The sequence below is a fragment of the Solanum stenotomum genome, chromosome 10 (genome assembly GCF_019186545.1).
Source record: "Solanum stenotomum isolate F172 chromosome 10, ASM1918654v1, whole genome shotgun sequence".
In the NCBI taxonomy this organism is placed as follows: domain Eukaryota; kingdom Viridiplantae; phylum Streptophyta; class Magnoliopsida; order Solanales; family Solanaceae; genus Solanum; species Solanum stenotomum.
The window spans coordinates 36,041,626-36,059,655 of record NC_064291.1 but is presented as its reverse complement, the minus strand read 5'-3'; the positions used below and the strand labels follow the sequence as shown (position 1 = coordinate 36,059,655).

General features: G+C 39.7%; 1 long non-coding RNA gene across 1 annotated transcript in view; it reads right to left on the bottom strand.

Annotated features, from left to right (window-relative positions):
- Positions 1-4,157: 4,157 nt before the first annotated feature.
- The window catches only part of LOC125841145 (uncharacterized), a 28,182-nt gene continuing 14,309 nt past the window's right edge, over positions 4,158-18,030 (bottom strand). The window contains exon 3 of the long non-coding RNA XR_007443780.1: positions 4,158-4,235. This is a non-coding gene — a long non-coding RNA (uncharacterized LOC125841145). The remainder of the gene's footprint in view (positions 4,236-18,030) is intronic.

Here is an 18,030-nt window from a genome sequence, read left to right as displayed (position 1 = left end):
TGGACCACGGACTCTAACCGGGTACTGTAGCTGAAACCAGATCACAGGTAAGCTGGACCACGGACTCGAACCGGGTACTGTAGCTAAGCCTGGACATAAATGAGCTGGACCACGGACTCTAACCGGGTACTGTAGCTGAAACCAGATCACAGGTAAGCTGGACCACGGACTCGAACCGGGTACTGTAGCTAAGCCTGGACATAAATGAGCTGGACCACGGACTCTAACCGGGTACTGTAGCTGAAACCAGATCACAGGTAAGCTGGACCACGGACTCGAACCGGGTACTGTAGCTAAGCCTGGACATAAATGAGCTGGACCACGGACTCTAACCGGGTACTGTAGCTGAAACCAGATCACAGGTAAGCTGGACCACGGACTCGAACCGGGTACTGTAGCTAAGCCTGGACATAAATGAGCTGGACCACGGACTCTAACCGGGTACTGTAGCTGAAACCAGATCACAGGTAAGCTGGACCACGGACTCGAACCGGGTACTGTAGCTAAGCCTGGACATAAATGAGCTGGACCACGGACTCTAACCGGGTACTGTAGCTGAAACCAGATCACAGGTAAGCTGGACCACGGACTCGAACCGGGTACTGTAGCTAAACCTGGAATAAGTAAGCTGGACCACGGACTCTAACCGGGTACTGTAGCTAAGAATCAATATCCAACCATCCGTCGCGGGAAATATCACCAAACCGATTACCATAAATAATCCTTTTAGTCCGACCCTCATATACCCCAAATCGCCGAGGAAGTATCCAATAATGAGTAAGCTAGACCACGGACTTTAACCGGGTATTTGTAGCCGATATAAAAGCAGGGCATTATGGATACAAGGTCATAAGCTGAGTTACCGACTATCAGACTCAAGTCTGCTATATCAGTCTACAAGGAGCTAACCGTCCGAAACGACGTCGGAAAAAGTTCTACTGCCCAACGACATCCGAAATCTCGCAAGTCTATGGCAACACTAGTCTAAGCCTAGACTAAGGCCAAACATACTTCAAATCAATATTATCATATACACCACCAGATATGGCTATTCAATAATATCAAGAGACATGCTGTCATAATCCAACACTTTCCCGAAATAAGGTCTAAGGCAGGAATTATAGAAATTTAGCATGCTCGACACCCGAACCCCTCCATACTCAAGCAAATCAATAAACAATTGCCTAAACATGCTCAATCTCACGAGAGAAAACCATAGCCTACCTGAAAGCCGATCACGCGTGCTCCAACTCACGGTACCGGATCTTTTCCTCTCCGAACGGTCTCCAAATGCTTCCCCACTAACAAAAGGTTAATCACCTCGTCATTACGAATATATTGACACTAAAATTATATTTTTCGGAGACGGACCCAAAATCGGGTCTAAAACGGGATTGTGGGGCCCACACTTAGAATCTCAAAATCGAATCCGTGGAAACGTCCCAACTACCTTACTAAACTAATATCCCAAAATTTTAGCACAAACAGATGCCCACAACACCGCAAATCAGCCACAATAATTAAAAAGGACAGCCCTTTCATCATCAATTTCCGGAAAAACGAGACCCTTTCAACCCAAACAGATTATACCACGACGATCCTTGCGAAAAACTCTACAAGTTAGCCACAAGAATGACTCAAAACGGACTTACGATGATCAAGATCTCACATTTCAAAAATTCAACAACAAAACATCCGAAAATCACACTGGCAGTGGCTAAAAATTGATTTCTTACCTCAACGAAGCCTCCCCTCGCGTTTTCGAGATCACCGCTAGATTCCCCTCGAAATTCTCTTGAAGTTTGCCTTTTGAATCACTTAATTTGGATTAAAAATGAAGGAGCAATCTCAATTTGAAGTTGAACAAAAATTTGGACGAAATTCGTTCTTAAAAATCTGGAAATTTCCACCTCTGCCACGTGTCGTCACGTGGCTCTGCCACGTCACCGCCGCGTCAAAATTCTACAACCCTTCAAACTTAAATTTCGATGTTTCGGACTCGTTCGGAGTCGGAAAAATACAAACCTTATATGGAATCTGATTGGAAACGATATTTCAGACTCAACGGTGAAGGCGGAATTTCCATTTGGAGATCGCTTCGATGAAAAGTGGGTCCCACACCTAGTATCGTTTTGAGCCAGATTCCACAACTGCTATCTAAAGCCTCGGGAAGTGAACAAAGGGTCGTTCTAGACCAAAATCGATATTCCGAAGCTAACCTAGCTGTCAGAATTTTCATCTGAGCACGTCTTCCAAGAAGGTTGACCAAAGTCAACTTTTCAAGTTATAAAATCTCCAAAACAGGGAAACGGGCCTAAAACCCAAACGAACGACCAGGCGACCGAACAGTCAGTGCCAGCAAGTCATAAATGACTTGGGGTCGCTACAGGAATGCTCTATACGAGGGAAAGAATTCTTTAATTTAAAAATGACCTAGAGGGTCATTACAAGGGACTTGGGTTCAGATCTCTGTTTGATGTGTCCAAGGTTGTTTTTGCAAAACTATGGTGGATTTTTAGAACAAAAAAATTACTATGGTCCCAGTTTATATGGAATAAGTATTACAAGAGGTATAGACCCTAAGTGGTGGAATGGAAAGGTGGATCTCAAGTTTGGAAGATGATGTTAATGGCCAGAGATAGTTTTGATCAAGAAATATGGTGGGAACCTAGATGTGGTCATGCTAGCTTATGGTATGATAATTGGACACAACTTGGAGCTTTACACTATATTATGCCTATTGATCATATTATTCCTAAGAACCTGGAAGAAGTTAATCAACTCAGATTGGATGGAAGATGGAATATAAACCTGATGAATGAACTTTTTGATAAAGATATTTGTGATCATGTAAAAGCTATATTGGGCCATACTCAACATGCAGAGGAGATGGACAAGCAGTGGTGGATGCCTAACCGTAAAGGAAACTTCTCATAAAAGAGTGCATGTGATATTATCAGAAGCATGAAGTATCCTCAAAAAGATATATTATTTATAAATGAGAAGGGCTTACCTTTCAAAAGATCGTTTATGATGTGGAGGATATGGTTTAAGAGGATTCCAATAGGAGAAGTCCTAGTTAGGTGTAGGATTGTTAATTCCATTGAATGTTGTTTTTGTAACAGTCAGGAACGTGAATCTTTTAACCACCTATTTATAACATGTCCTTATGCTAATTATTTATGGAAGTTGTTTGCAGCAGCTATGGGCATGCAAGGTCCATTCCGTCAAATTAGACAAACTATCTACAAGTGGTGGACAAAGGACTGTGCAACTAAATTAACACCTATGTGCAGAGCCATGCCATCTTTCATCATTTGACAATGTGGAAAAGGAGAAATATGGTCTTACATGGGAAGTATCACTAGACATGCAATGGTGTTGGAGATCAATAGAAATGTATACTTCATTGCAAGAGCAAGGTACCCTTGGTTGGTACAAATGCCTAACACCTGGCCAGAGATTGTACAATTTTTGGAAAGTTATACACCTCTAATAAGCACCAAGGTGATACGGTGGAAGTGACCTGAGGGAAAGAGATACAAATGCAACTATGATGCTTTTTTTCAAGTCAACCATGGCCTGTGTTCCAAGGCATTTTGCATAAGAGATGGTCAAGGAGATTTGGTTTATGCTAGAGCTAGCAAGTTGGAGTTTTGTTCAGTATTAGGGGCTAAAGTTAAAGGATTTAAATATGGTTTATTGTATTGCTTAAGCCATAATCTTTTACCTCTGATAGTGGAAACAAATTCGTTAATCATTAAGAAGATCTTGGATGGGAATTGAGAAGTTCCATGGCTTATTTCAGCAGACATAAGGGAGATCAAGGAAGCTATGATCAATAAAGAAGTGGCAGTGGGTCATACATTTCGAGAAGGGAATTCACAGGTAGACTTCTTAACTAATTTTACTGTTGATTTTGCAGGTGAAGATATCCAGTTTAATCATACCAATGAACTACCAAATCAGGCAAAAACTTTACTACAGTTGGACAAGCAAGGAACACCAATTCTTAGACTCAAGAAAGGTCAAAGCAATCATTTTAAGCATTCATGATGAAGACAAATGTGCAAAATAAGTACTCAAAGACTGTAAGATTGAATGTGCAACACATGGAATCTCTGAACAAATAACAAGGCATGTTGTTTGAGGGTTATCTCGGTCTAATATCTTGAAGGATTGAGTTGATCTAAACCACGACTTGAGGCAGTGGTATCAGTTCTATGGAGCTCAGCCTGCACAAGTTATGGAAAAGGTTAACACAACTCTCTGAGGTAATTTCTTTGTCATAAGGGAAGGGGAATACCTGATTTGTTGGGTTTGAATCCAAGCTGGGAGTGGAAGAAATCTTTAATGGAGTCGAATTCATGGCAGTAGTGAGACTTGGTATTGCCGAAGTGAATCTCACCCAAGCTTGTGGATACATGCTTCGAAGCCGGCAAAAAGGGTAAGGCAAACTGAAGCTTCACTGAATTGAATTTGAAGATGAAAGGCGTGAGGATCTTGGTTCTTCTCTAGAGACTTCCCTTTTCTTTAGATCTGTTGTTTTCTTTGTCTGGAATTTGCTATTCTTTTTTGTTCGTTTGGGGCTGTCTGAACCAAGCTTGTATTTTTCTCCTTTATTAATAAATGGACCATTGGTCCAAGTTGAACAAAAAAAGAAGAAATACTTCATTTCATTCATCAATGATCACCAAATTCAGATCCAAGCTTGGAGAAGTACAATATTGATTTTGTTTTTGAGCAAGCAAATGCTCTCCAATGTCTATTTTCTATCTTCTACTTTGCAATAATTAATAATTCTTAGATTTATCCCAATTGGGTAGAAATAATAATACACAATTATACAACTCTCAATTTTGTCATTAAAACCTTCCAAAGGAAGTATCTTCAACATCAAGTTTGTTTTTGCCCTTAAACTTTCGTATTTCACTTGCATTGCATCAGTGGAATGCCGATGCAGAAACGTCCAGTGTTAATTGGGGTGTTGCTTCATCTTTTTCTATTACAATGATGTCTGCATTTGGATCGGTAGATCATCGAAGACACTGATGTTTCTAGACAATTTCTCCTTTTCTAGTCGGTGTTGAGCTAGCGGAACGCCTATGCATTTTTTTGGACGTCAATTCCTCACCGATGTATTTTAATAATGTTTTGTGTCAAATCATTCATTCTTCATTTTCCAAGAAATTCTTTCACACAACAAAACAATGACCTAAAATTTTCTTCATTAGCGATAAAACATAACACTAATTCATGAATAAGAGTCTAATATTGATAAAATACCAACTCATCACATGTTAGCGGACTTTTTTCTAACCCAATTTTCAATTTTGTAGGTACTCAAAGATTACCATATACTAATTCTATACAAGAGATCCCAAATGAAGGAAAAACTATAATAATCTCATGGACTAGAATCAAATTTCAGTCATACAGATGTAGTGAATTTGAACCATGCGAAATCCTCTCTTTGACCCTAGCCTAGCCACCTCTAATATCCACTGATATGGCCAGTCAGGCCACTGGTCAGCCCACTCTGGCGACTGGCCAGTTATACCTCTCGATCACCCTAGAGAACTTTCCTTCACTACCACTTAAGCCTTCAACAACCATGGAGAGTCTGCCTAAGAGTCGAGCTACATCACAACAAGGGACGTACGCAAACTTGTTGAAACCTTTGAATCTTAATACCACTAGGGAGAATACTAAACCCAATGTTGAACCCATCCCATTCAAGTCAGTCACTTACATTGATAGAATCCCAAGGGTTAAATGGCTAGAAGAAGTGGTAGATCGGATAAATATAATTGAGGATTTGACCTATGCTGTAGTAGGTAAATTCTGATATGGATGGCCAGATTTAGAAGATCTACAGATTCAAATACCAAAACAACTCAATGTGAAGGGTGATGTAAAGATTGGGTTATTACAGAATAGACATATTCTCATGAGATTTAATTTGATGGAGGATTTTGTTAATATTACCTCCAAAAATGTCTACTACATCACGGCTGAGGATGGGTATTCATACCAAATGCGACCTCTAATCTATGATGCAAGATTTAAGGCTGAAGAGGAGACAACCCAAGCAATGGCCTGGATTTCATTTATGAATCTAAAACCTACCTTTTCTGTTAAAGAATCCTTATTTTCATTAGCTACGGCGGTGGAAACCTATTCATCTTGACGGGGATACAGTAAATAAGACGAGACTTAGTTGCGCAAGGGTTAAGGTGCAAGTAGACTTATGTGCTAATCTGCCATCATATGTTGAAATGGAGATTGTCAATGAAGGAACTAATAAGTCATGGGTAGAGAAAGTGAAGGTTCAGTATGATGTCTTACCCAAATACTGTGTGGAATGCAAGCTACAAGGGCATAATGCTATGGAGTGTAGGGTGTTGCATCTAGAATTGCAGCAATTGTACATGGAGAACAGAGACAAAGAGATGAATAAGAGAGAAGATAAGGAGGAAGAGGAATTATATTATACAACAACAAGGGGTAGATGAGATCGAATGGGGTTCCCTCGACAAAATTGGAACCCAACAAATAGAAGGTTTATCAAGGAACCTAATAAAATTCAAACGCAAGTGACTGTTTTAGCAGAGAAAACTCTTTGTGCTAGAAACCAATTTGATATATTGGTAAGGGCGGAAGAAGGGGAAGAGCATAAAGATGAAGATTCAAACATTATTCCAACAATGGTGAATAATGAGGGCGAAAAAAAAGAAGATATCAACGAAGGACTGTATATCTAAGTCTTTTCCTCGACTTTCGGATGATGGTACGCATCGAGTCATATGGTGGAAACGAGTCCTGCAAAACACATACAAGAGGGACTGAATGTAAAGACACATGAACCTAATGCGAAAATGAACGAGAAGGATGCAACAATAGAGAAGGTTGTTACCTTGGCACAAGAGAATTCCAGAAATGCAAAAACTGATCATGCGACGCCTACTAAACAAGCGCAGTACAGGAATCAAGACCAGAACAATATGCTTCAACTAACTGTATATGCAGAAAATGTAGAAGAAACAGATGATAACATGTCGGAAGTGACACAAGTAAAAGGAATGCAAAAAGGCGAGCAGGATGCTATATACATTGTTCAAAGTCCTATATTGATGCAAACTGATGAAACACAATTGTGGCTAGGAAATACAGAGGATCCTAATACAGTATTGCACAATATTGTATCACATAATATTGAAGATGAGATTGAAAAGCAGGGCCTAATTGAGAAGGGTGAAAATGAGATTAGAGCAGGAGAGCAGTTACAAGATGATGGAGATTTATCTCCAAGAGTGCTCAAGTCTCTAAAGTCTGCTAAAAAGGGGAAGAAGCAAAACAAAAACAATCTTCCTGTAAGAATTCAACCAAAGAGGAGTGTGAGTGTGGGATCTCTGCAAAATAAATCATGATTAAAGCTCTTATCTGGAACATAAGATCTGTGAAGTCTCAAAGGGCTTTTCAAAGGGTTTAGATGCTTAACCATTTTCATAAAGTTGGTTTTATTGCTCTCCTTGAACCATTCCAACAAGTCAGGACAATTAATAAATACAGAAGGAGATTGAGTGCTCCAGAAGCCTTTCATAATAGAAATGGAAAAATTTGGGTGTTTGTAAATAATGGCTTTAATGCCACAGTTGTCAGCAATTCAGATCAACAATTGTCATTAATGGTACATAATCTAAATATGCATTTAAAGTTCATTGTCACCATTGTTTATGCCAAATGTGATAAGGGGCAGAGGAGGAATTTCTAGGATAATCTATACTCTTTATCCACTGGCATGACTACACCTTGGATAGTTGGAGGAGATTTTACTGTGGTGCTTAATGGGGAAGAAAAGATTGGAGGTACACCAGTGACTGCTGCAGATATTGAAGACTTTCGAAACTATATAGTGTTGACACCAAATTTTGATCCTCCCCGATAATAATTAATTTTTGAGCTTCTTGATTTTTCAAACGATTTAGAATAATTAGTTTTATATAATTCAAATTGGTTTCAAGGTTATTTTGAGTAACTTCACTCGATCTTTACAATATTTTGAATAATAACTATACTTCATGTAATTATATATGTATTTAGTATATCTTACAAATATTTTGAAAATCGTAGCAAAAGAGTTCTACATTTATTAAATTAAGCATTCTAAATTAGTTTGTATTTAAATCAATTATGTTATAAGTTAATTATTTTATTTCGTTAAGATTGAGAAGTTCGTTAGCTAATTATAGTGATTCGTCTTATTTAAATTACTAGCCGAATTTATCCCAATTGATTCGATTTGGCTACATCTTTAATCTCCGATAGGCTATAATTTAAATCATATGGTCAAAGCCTAATTTAATTCTCATAAATTTAATTTGCCTTCACCCTTGACCCATCTTAAAAGACCATTTTGGGTTGAATTCAAACTTCCAGCAACACCATTCCATTTTTTAGCCCACTACTCTTATTTCTCAATCAACCCAACACCTTTCCAATCCAGCAGCCCACCACCTCGACCCATTTCTCCCCAACCCGGCCCTATCTTGCTCAAACGAAACCCAGAACCCTTCCAACGTTCATACCAGTCAAAACAGCAACACACAACAGTGTTGTTCCGGTCCTGAGCTTCTGCAAAAATCGTCCTTGCAGCTGCGGGATCATGCCACGTCGAGCAGCAAGGAAGAGGGAGTCGATCCTAGCTGCCCATGTCCCCTTTCCTTTTTCGGAATGGGGAGACATCTAAGAAATGTTTGTCTCCCTTTAATGGTGAAAAGGTATTTGGAGTTTTGAATTTCGAATTGAGCCCTAGAATCAGACTTTTGATCCCTTTCCCCTAAAGTTCAGAACCCTAGCATCCATCTATATAACCCACTACTATTTCGGTATGAAGAGGGGACATATTTTTTTCAATTGCAAATTTTTGAGTCAAGGAAATAAAATTATACGGTGAAAAAACATAGAACTCTTTGAGAAAAAGTAGACTCCAGGATCAGAAAGTACTATAAAGAGTATTCAATTTCATCTTCTCCATTTCGAACGCGACTCTCCCGCTGCTCGTCAGAACTTTCGAAGCTTATGTATGGTGGTGGAAAAGCTCGTCTCTGCTTGTCGCTGCCCCAGTTTAGCAGCATGGAAGAAGGTACTGTCCCCTTTTCTGTAATACTCTCCTAGCCTATTCTTCTATTTTCAAAATAAAAAAAAAATGATTGTGTTCTGATGTCAAAAAGGTTTTGTTATGTGACTGCTTGTTGTTAGTCGTAGTCATTTTTGAGATGTTTCGAATTTAGTTTAATAACTCGTTTGTCGTGGCTAATATCTTAAATATTGCTCGTACTATGTTCTCGATTTGTTAGATGAATGTGGTTTGCTCTGCTGTTTGCTTTATGGTATCACTTATGCCTTTCACAACATGAATTCGTTCAAAGTCTTTTTCTGTTAGCATTTGGAAGGTCGGTACTTTTGTTTGTTTGATCTGCATCACTGGTTGTTAAAGTTTTCTTCAAGAAAGTGTATCTTTGATCTTTTCTGAAATTTGAGCCGGAGTCATATTTTGGCAACTTGAATGGATTTGTCTGTATTTGAAGATTAAATATCGTTATGACCCACTTGTTCATCCTAGTTAATAAAGCTTCTTACTAGCATGAAGATGGTCCCATAAGAGTGGCGATGTTCTTGTTATATTAGTCCGAGTTTTATGTCATGTTTCCGACTTGGAAGTAGTATGGATGTCCCCTGTTTTGTAGAGTATTAATTTAGCATGAGATTTCTTCAAATATGGTGCCTTTATTTGTTCCATCTTGTATCCTCGAGCGATAATATTTGTTTATAATCATCATGGCCACCTCCGAAATTTCTATAGTATTCGTATATTTGTCCTCCTGCTCTCTATTTGCAAAGTTATGAGAAGCATGTTTATTCCATTGGCTTTTTGTTAGTCATCACTAATATTTGGTCTTTGATGTTTATTTTGGCTCATTTTTGGTCTAAATCAGAGGGTCCATAAACAAATTTTATCATATCCTTTAGTTGTTAGAAAAAGGATTTTAAGTGGGGCACGCGTTCTTTTTTTTGGTAGCGTTGAATGGTCAAATTTAACAAACGGCTTGACCGACCGCTTCCTTCATTTGAGTTTGATTTCTATTTTTTTATTTATCCTAAGCTTGGTGATTGTTTATTTTGAATGTTTTGAGTTGAGTCTGTTATTAGTATTACTTTGTTCATATATGCTTTAACTTAGTTGGATGATAGCTTCATTCATTTTATTTTGGTTCGATATACCAATTTATTACTTGCTCAAGGTCCTTTTCCTTGATTAACTTGTTTTCTTTTTCTTGGTATCATGTGAGCTTGATTTGAGTCCATAGCAGACTTTTGCCCCCATCGCATTCCGAGAGGGAGCCATAAAGGCTCAAACCCTTTCTGTTGAGTCAATCGAGCCAACAAAATGGTGTACAGGTTGAGAGCGGCAGAATAATATCGGAAATTAAATTTTCGTGTTCTGGAAAAGCCGAAATTCGGCTAAAACGCAGCTGATACACAGTGATATACATGTTGCATGCGTCGACATACAACCAGAAAATATCATACACAGGGCAAAAACGAGAAAGTACATGTGGAAAATGTGAAAATACATAGTTGAACTAAAATCACAGGTTTGGGAGTCCGAGAATTAGCGGTATACATGGCGTATTCATCAAATATACACTTTGTCTATATCATGATTAGTGAGGATGGAAAAAGGGCCAAAAGCCCAATGGGTTATATTTTTGCAGATTTCGCAGATTTGGAAATTTGGGCCAAAGGCCAAAATTCAATATGTCTTCCCTTTGCCCCTATCTATTTGTTGTTGTATTTGACTAACACTTTGATTATTTTATGGTTTAATTTAATTAAATTTCGGAGAATGGTCATTTCATTTTATTTTTCAAATTAAGGTATATATTTTATAACTTACTTCTTATTTTATAACTTAATTTATTTCCCTTTAGGAAAACCCCCCTTAGTCCTATTCCACTAAGATAATTATAAATAAATAAATAAAAATAGTAAATAAATGTCCGCAAGTTAGAGGACATTCCGAGGGCCTAACACCTTCACGGAATGTACATTAAACTCGAACCCTTTTTTTTCAATCGATTTTACCTGTTTAAATCTTTTGAAAACCTTAAACTTTTTCTTGATTTTTTACTAAAAATTAAGTGATGACTCTGTTCTTTTGGAAATTCGATTTCTCTTAAACCATAAATTTAATAGATTTTTTGAGAACTCATTCATTTTTCTTTTATTTATATTTTTTGAGTAAAACACAAATGACGACTCTGTTGGAGACTTATTAAGTTCTAACCATAAGATTTGACTTATTTGACTGATTATTATTAATTGATGATTGTTTATTTGCGCTAAACGTATTTAAATTGATATAACTGTCATTGCATTCATGGCATTTCCTATCGTATGTATAATATATTAAGGACGGTTTCTGCATAATCGCGGCCGGACTTTTTATACTCAACCCTTTTCTGAAAAGATCAGTAATTTATTGGTACGTCATGCGTCCAATTGTTGTCGTGAATTCTAGCCTAAGTTGTCCACTTGGGTTCCCGGTCTTTCAAAACCACTCTTAGTCAACTAGCGTAGAACGAAACCAAATCCTTATTTTAGCGCATTTTGAACTAGGTTGACCCAACACCCAAGGCGTGTTGGGCCCATTAAAAGCCCACCTTGTGTCTATTTGGCCCATTTGCCAATAAAAAGACATTCATGCTTACATGTTTAATTGAAGGTTGTATATGTCGATTTAAACATATCAATTATTTATGGGGGTGGGGGTAACTTACCTTGTCTATTTTTCTTGAAGGATGAATCTGACATGTGAGCCGTTGAGGACCCTAATGGTGACCATACCCCATCCTTACATCCAAGTTTGGTGGAAGTTCATGAATGCGGAAGACAAGAAGAAAGTTCAAAGACACGTAGGCCATCTCCCGTCATTAATGGAAATGGTGGCTTATCCCGACTTGATTGGAACGATGGTGAAATTTTGGGACAGCGACAACATGGTATTTTAGTTTGAGAAAGTAGAGTTGACTCCGACTATTGATGAAGTTCTTGCAAGTTACGAGAGTGTCGGCATGTGCAACATGAGGAAACGCCAACCCGATACTGATCTTCTCTTTCCAAAGGTATGAGATTTTGCCGAAATTAAAGAAAAATTGTCATTAGTCAAAGCTGAATGGATGGACAGGCTTCCCGGGTCAAATATTCCACTTCGAAAGTTGTATTATCGATTTGGACGTGCAAGAGCTTACGAGAAGTTCAAAGAAGAGTTTGTTTCGGAAGAAAAGTGGAAGGAAACACGCCCTCTCGCTTTCGCGATATGCCTACTTGGGACAATGGTGTTTCCCCAAGGACCAAACTACACCATCCATCCAAGTGTAGTAATGGTCACTCATGTTATTTTTAATGGAGTAGGCTACAGATCTGCAAGAAAGTACTACAATTTGGCTCCTATGATCCTTGCTGACATTTACAGGGCATTGGATAGATGTAAAAGTGGCACACATTTCTTTCAAGGGTGCAACCTAATATTTCAATGGTGGATAATGAGACACTTGATCAAAGCTCATGATCCAACAAAATCAAATCCCTTGGAAAGACCGAACAGTCTCGAAAGTTACAATTGGTGGGTGCAAGTTTGAGAGAGGAAAATGTGCAGTGGTCGATACAATGCTTGGTAGTAACAAAACAACTGGTGATCCGAAGTGAAAAGGCCCCCTACTTGATATTTATTGGGTTGAGAGGAACTCGGCCATATGCTCCTTCTCGAGTACTTAGATAACTAGGAAGGAAACAAGAGCTTCCTCAAATCGAAGACATGACAAGATTTATGACGGAGCATGAAAATGGTGAAGTCACTTTTACTAAAAAGATGCTTCAATTATGGAAAACTCAAAAGGTATTGGGTGAGCCAGTGCCAAATAGGTTTCGTCCTGAATGTTCTAAGGATTACAAGGAATGGTTAAAGAGTCTCACCGGAACTATCGAACCCGATCCAAATGTTCCCCAGATTATTATAAATGTTGGAGCCAAACATCAAATTCGACTTTATCAACTCCAAGAGAAGTTTGATAGGAATGAGTTGGAGCATTAACGTCGGCATTTAGAAGACGCTAGGGTCATAGCCCAGTTGAAGCAAGAGTTACGAAAGGCAAGGCAATGCATGTCAGAATTGGATGATAGCGTGGAACAACAGATCTAGTCAGAGAGAGGTTCAGACACCAAGAAAGGGCTCGGTTGGCTAAAGATCACCTATGGGCAAACAAATATGCTATGTGGGAAGAGATCAGCATCGCCAAGAGAACCAGACTTGGTGAAAGTTCAGGAGGAGTTTGAAGTCTATTATCATCCCCTGCGTGGGACTGCTTTCATTTGTACTTTGTTTTGTTATTATTTCCTTTTTGAACTCTTTTCCCCATTCATATGTTGTCAAACATTATTTTGAATGATATTAATGAAATGTTTTTGGGATAATGAATTGGCTTAAAAAGACATATACATCCTTCAATTCGCTAGGTCTACCATTGGCACAAAAGGGTCACATGCATGTTTAGGACGCGATATTTGTTTGTTTTCTTGTGTGCTTTAACTGTTTATGTGATACGATGCTTTGAATGAGGATATTTTTAGCCCACTCCTTGTCAAAATTTTCTGAAAAAAATCTCTACAATACTGAATACAAGTCACTACCCCAAAATGTTTGACCAGAATTTCCTGAAGCTTGAGTTTCTCAGCCAAAAATAAAATCTAACTACCAAATCCTAAAACATTACTCTCTGATCTCAGGAAAGGTGAAATTGCTGCTAAGATGGAAAAATGCAAGAATGTCAAGGTGGAGACGACTGAGGAGAATTTAAGGATGAAACTGTGCCGATTCAAACAAGAGATTCGAGAAATAAGAGAAAGAAAAATAAAAGTGGAACTAGCCACCGCAGCTGTGCAAGCCAAAAGTACAGCACTAGACGTGGAGTTAGCGGCTAAGATGGCAAGATATGTTATCATAAACGAGGAGACGGTTGCTAGGCGGAAGAAACATGATGTCTTCAACAGTGATATAACCATGAGGCTTCAGAAAATACGCGAAAAATGCTCTTTCTTCAATCAAGAAGCCAACAGTGGTCCTGCAGACACTCACCCTGGAGCTACTGAAGAAGATACCGATGAGGAAATCATCTATATGCCTCCCTACCTGGGATGTCTGAAAGGAGGAGACAAAAATATCACTCTCCTAGCTTATGAGCGGACACATAGCGTGGGGTAAGAGTCGTGCCATGTGCTCTCATTTACGAGCACCTTAGGGCTTCACACACGTTGAAGCCTCTCGAAGGAACCACTTTTGGGTTTGGGCATGAAAGCTCTCAAAAGACGTGTACCTACCACCCGAACCAAAGAGGACACACTATAGAAGAATGTGCGGAGCTTAAGGCAGTAATCCGCAACCTGCTCAACGTTGGAGAGATTCCGTATATATGGGGTGAGAACACCGTCCTTACCTGTGACCAACCGGAGCCCAATATGCCGGTCACTTAGCACACTTTATTTTATTGTCACTACTTTACGCCTTTCAAGAAAACATTGTTAGAGATCTGCAGTCAATTGGTTCAAAAAGAGGTCTTGGCCTCTATCAGAAAGGATAACGAGGCAATCGATCCTGTTGGAATTGAAATCTGGAAACCCTGCCCTTATCACAGATCACAACATTGGAAGGTGCCTCGGGTTTCGCTATGACGTGGAATCCCTTATCAACATGGAAAAGATTCAAGTTGAGTTTGCCCTCCGTGGTTAATACGGTAATCAGAAGAAAAAGCTTTGATAAAGGCATCATCTATCTTTTAGGAGCTTTATTGCATGTTTTCTTTTCACTTTCCTTGTAATCAATCAAATGAATGAATGAAAATGAGAATTTCCTTTTGTATTTGAACTATGTAGGGCCTGAATTCTCCTTGGGAGATACGTAGGCAGCCTTTCAAGGCCCGACCCCTATCTTTTAAATAATTTTCTTTTCCCCCCTTCATCCTACAAGGAAATGTCGAGCTCAGATCAACAGATACAGAAGATGCAGTAAGAAGACCTTAGGTCAATGCATTTTAACCTTTCCGAGTCAATAGCCCTAAAATAAAATGAGCAAATTCCTGCTTGTTCAAAACATCCGTGCCTATTATTCGTGGGTTAATGAATCCTCAAACGAATCAACTTTTATGTGTTTACATGATTTCTATGTGATATTTTGCATTATTTGTCCTGAATCAAAACTAACATATTTGCCTTTGAGTTGTTTTCTTCTACAGGTAGTTAGAACTGATATGTATTGATAAGCTGGCTGAACAACCCTATTTAACAAGATCAAAAGGCCCTATAGATTTCTTCCCCAGTCAAAGTTCTCGGAAGGGAAAAGTAGCAATGAGTGATAACAATGAAGAGATTGACCTCACCGATGTTGTCGTGGCTCAGCCTGTCATTGCTGATCAGAACGAGCTAATCATGCAGTTGATGCAACAGATCGCTAAGATGCAGGTCGAAATGCAGAAAAGGCAAGATTTGCCTAATCCAACTTTTGCTTTCAATGCTCCAGCAGATGTGAGGCCTCCACTTCACTTTCTTCCTTCAAGTGCGGAACAGGCTCAAAACCCACCCTCCAGTCCTGCTCAGAATCCCTCAATCATCGACTTAACCACCCAAAATCCCCATTATGCCTCCGCTTCTTACCAGACACCACCCTCTTCTCAAAATACCAACCTTCAAGTGCAACTGCCTCCCCAAAATGCCAACCTCCAAATTGGTCCACCCCCTCAAAACCAAAATGTTAACAACCTGCAAACTCCCCTCCGTTACCAAAATCAGCATACCAACCCCCAGACTTTCCCTCAAAACTACCAAGCCACCCAAAATGCCCAAAGTCCCTCCATTGCTCCACCCCTACCCCAGAAAGCCACTTTCTAAATCCCAGTCCCCAATGAGCATGACGCCAATGGTTCTGAGCTCGACCACTATGAGGAGCGAGAGAGAGAGTGGAGGTCAAATGAAGAGATTTGAAAAGCCATGAAAGAATTGCAGTATATTCCTAAAGTCGCCGGTTTGAGTTATGAGGATTTATGCATTCATCCGAATTTGGACCTCCCGGAAGGGTTCAAGGTGCCAAAATTTGATGTTTTCGGAGGAATAGGGAACCCCTTAGCGCACCTGAGGGCCTACTATGATCAGCTTGTGGGAGTTGGAAGAGATGAAGCTTTACTGATGTGGCTTTTTAGCTGAAGTCTGAGTGTAGAGGCTTTAGAATGGTTTACATCGCATGAAATAACATAGTGGCCTAGCTGGAATGCTCTGGCTAAGGACTTCACCGAACGATTCGCCTACAATGTAGAGATTGTTTCTGATCGTTATTCCTTCGAAAAAGTGAAGCAGAAATCAAATGAAAGTTACAGAGAATTTGAATACAGATGGAGAAATGAGGCAGCTAGAGTTCGGCCTCCTATGTCTGAGAAGGATATTGCCAAAGTATTTGTACGGGTTCAAGAGCCCAAATATTATGATAGAATCATGTTGCTCGTAGGAGCAAAGTTTGCTGAGATAGTCAAATTAGGTGAGACTATCGAATATGGATTAAGAACCGAGAAGATTGCCCGTGTTGTCGTCTCGCCCGGATCCTCGGGTTTGTTGAAGAAGAAAAGAGAAGATGTGTCTTCTATCTCTTATGAGGGGAAGAAGACCCCAAGGAAATCCTCATCATACCAAGGTCGTTCTCGACCTTCACAGAGTTCGTACCCGGCTCTTTATGCACTAATGATTACCAAAGTACCCCTCCACCTAGTTATCAAAATACCCCTCCTCCCAATTATCAAAATACTCCCCATCCTAGCTACCAAACTCCCCCTACTATCTACCAAACTCCACCTCATCACTACCGGAACGTCGCCCCTAATTGTGCCAACGTTCAGACAAATTACCAAATGTCTCCCCCAATGTACCAAACTCTAGCTCCACAATCAAATTACCAAACCAACTAATACCCCAGATATCAAGCCCCCTGTCCAAATGCTCCAAATTATCGTTAAATGCCTCCTCCGCAACAAGGTAATTACGATCCCCCCATCCTAGATTTGAGAAGAAGCCTGCTAGATTTCTCACTCTGCTTATTGAAAGCCTAAGAAAGCTATTCGAGCGATTAACTACGGCATGATATACTCATCCAGTGGGGCCCAAGCTGGTTGACACTAGCTCAAAGTTTTACAGACCTGATCAGAGGTGTGCGTATCACTCCAACAATATTGGACATGATACCGAGGACTGTATCAACCTGAAGCATAAGATCCAAGACCTGATTGACCAGAACGTGGTCTCTCTTCAGAGAGTCGTGCCCAATGTCAACAGTAATCCTTTGCCAAATCATGGAAGCGTCACTATCAATACGATAAAGACAGATGATGATTGGTGCGTGACAAAGGCAATAGTTCTGATTGCTCCTGATGAGCTCGAAAGGGCTATAGCCTCGTTGAGCATTAGAGAGAAGAAAAAGCTTGTGATTCTGACACCCGAGAAGGCTGTTGCCTTGGTGCCACAAGAAACTCTTGCCCGACCAAAGTTTGTGATTGAAACGGTTGTTACCCAGGGTATGACCAGATCTGGCAGGTGCTACACTCCAGAAGAGCTGACCCAGGGTGTGCAGAAGAAGGACCAAACAAAAAGGCCGGTCAATGCAGCCAAGGCCAAGGAGTTCTGGAGAAAAATGCTGCCGAAAGATTATTCAATTGTGAAGCATTTGGAGAAGACCCCAACTCAGATTTTCGTGTGGGCCCTGCTGATGAGTTCACAGTTGTATAGGCAAGCTTTGATGAAAGCTTTGGATGACACTTACATACCTATGGGTACTAACAGTGATAATCTGGCAGCCATGATAAACCAAGTTGTACGAGGACACCGAATCAGCTTTTATGACGAAAAACTGCCCTTTGAAAGCAAGATGCACACCAA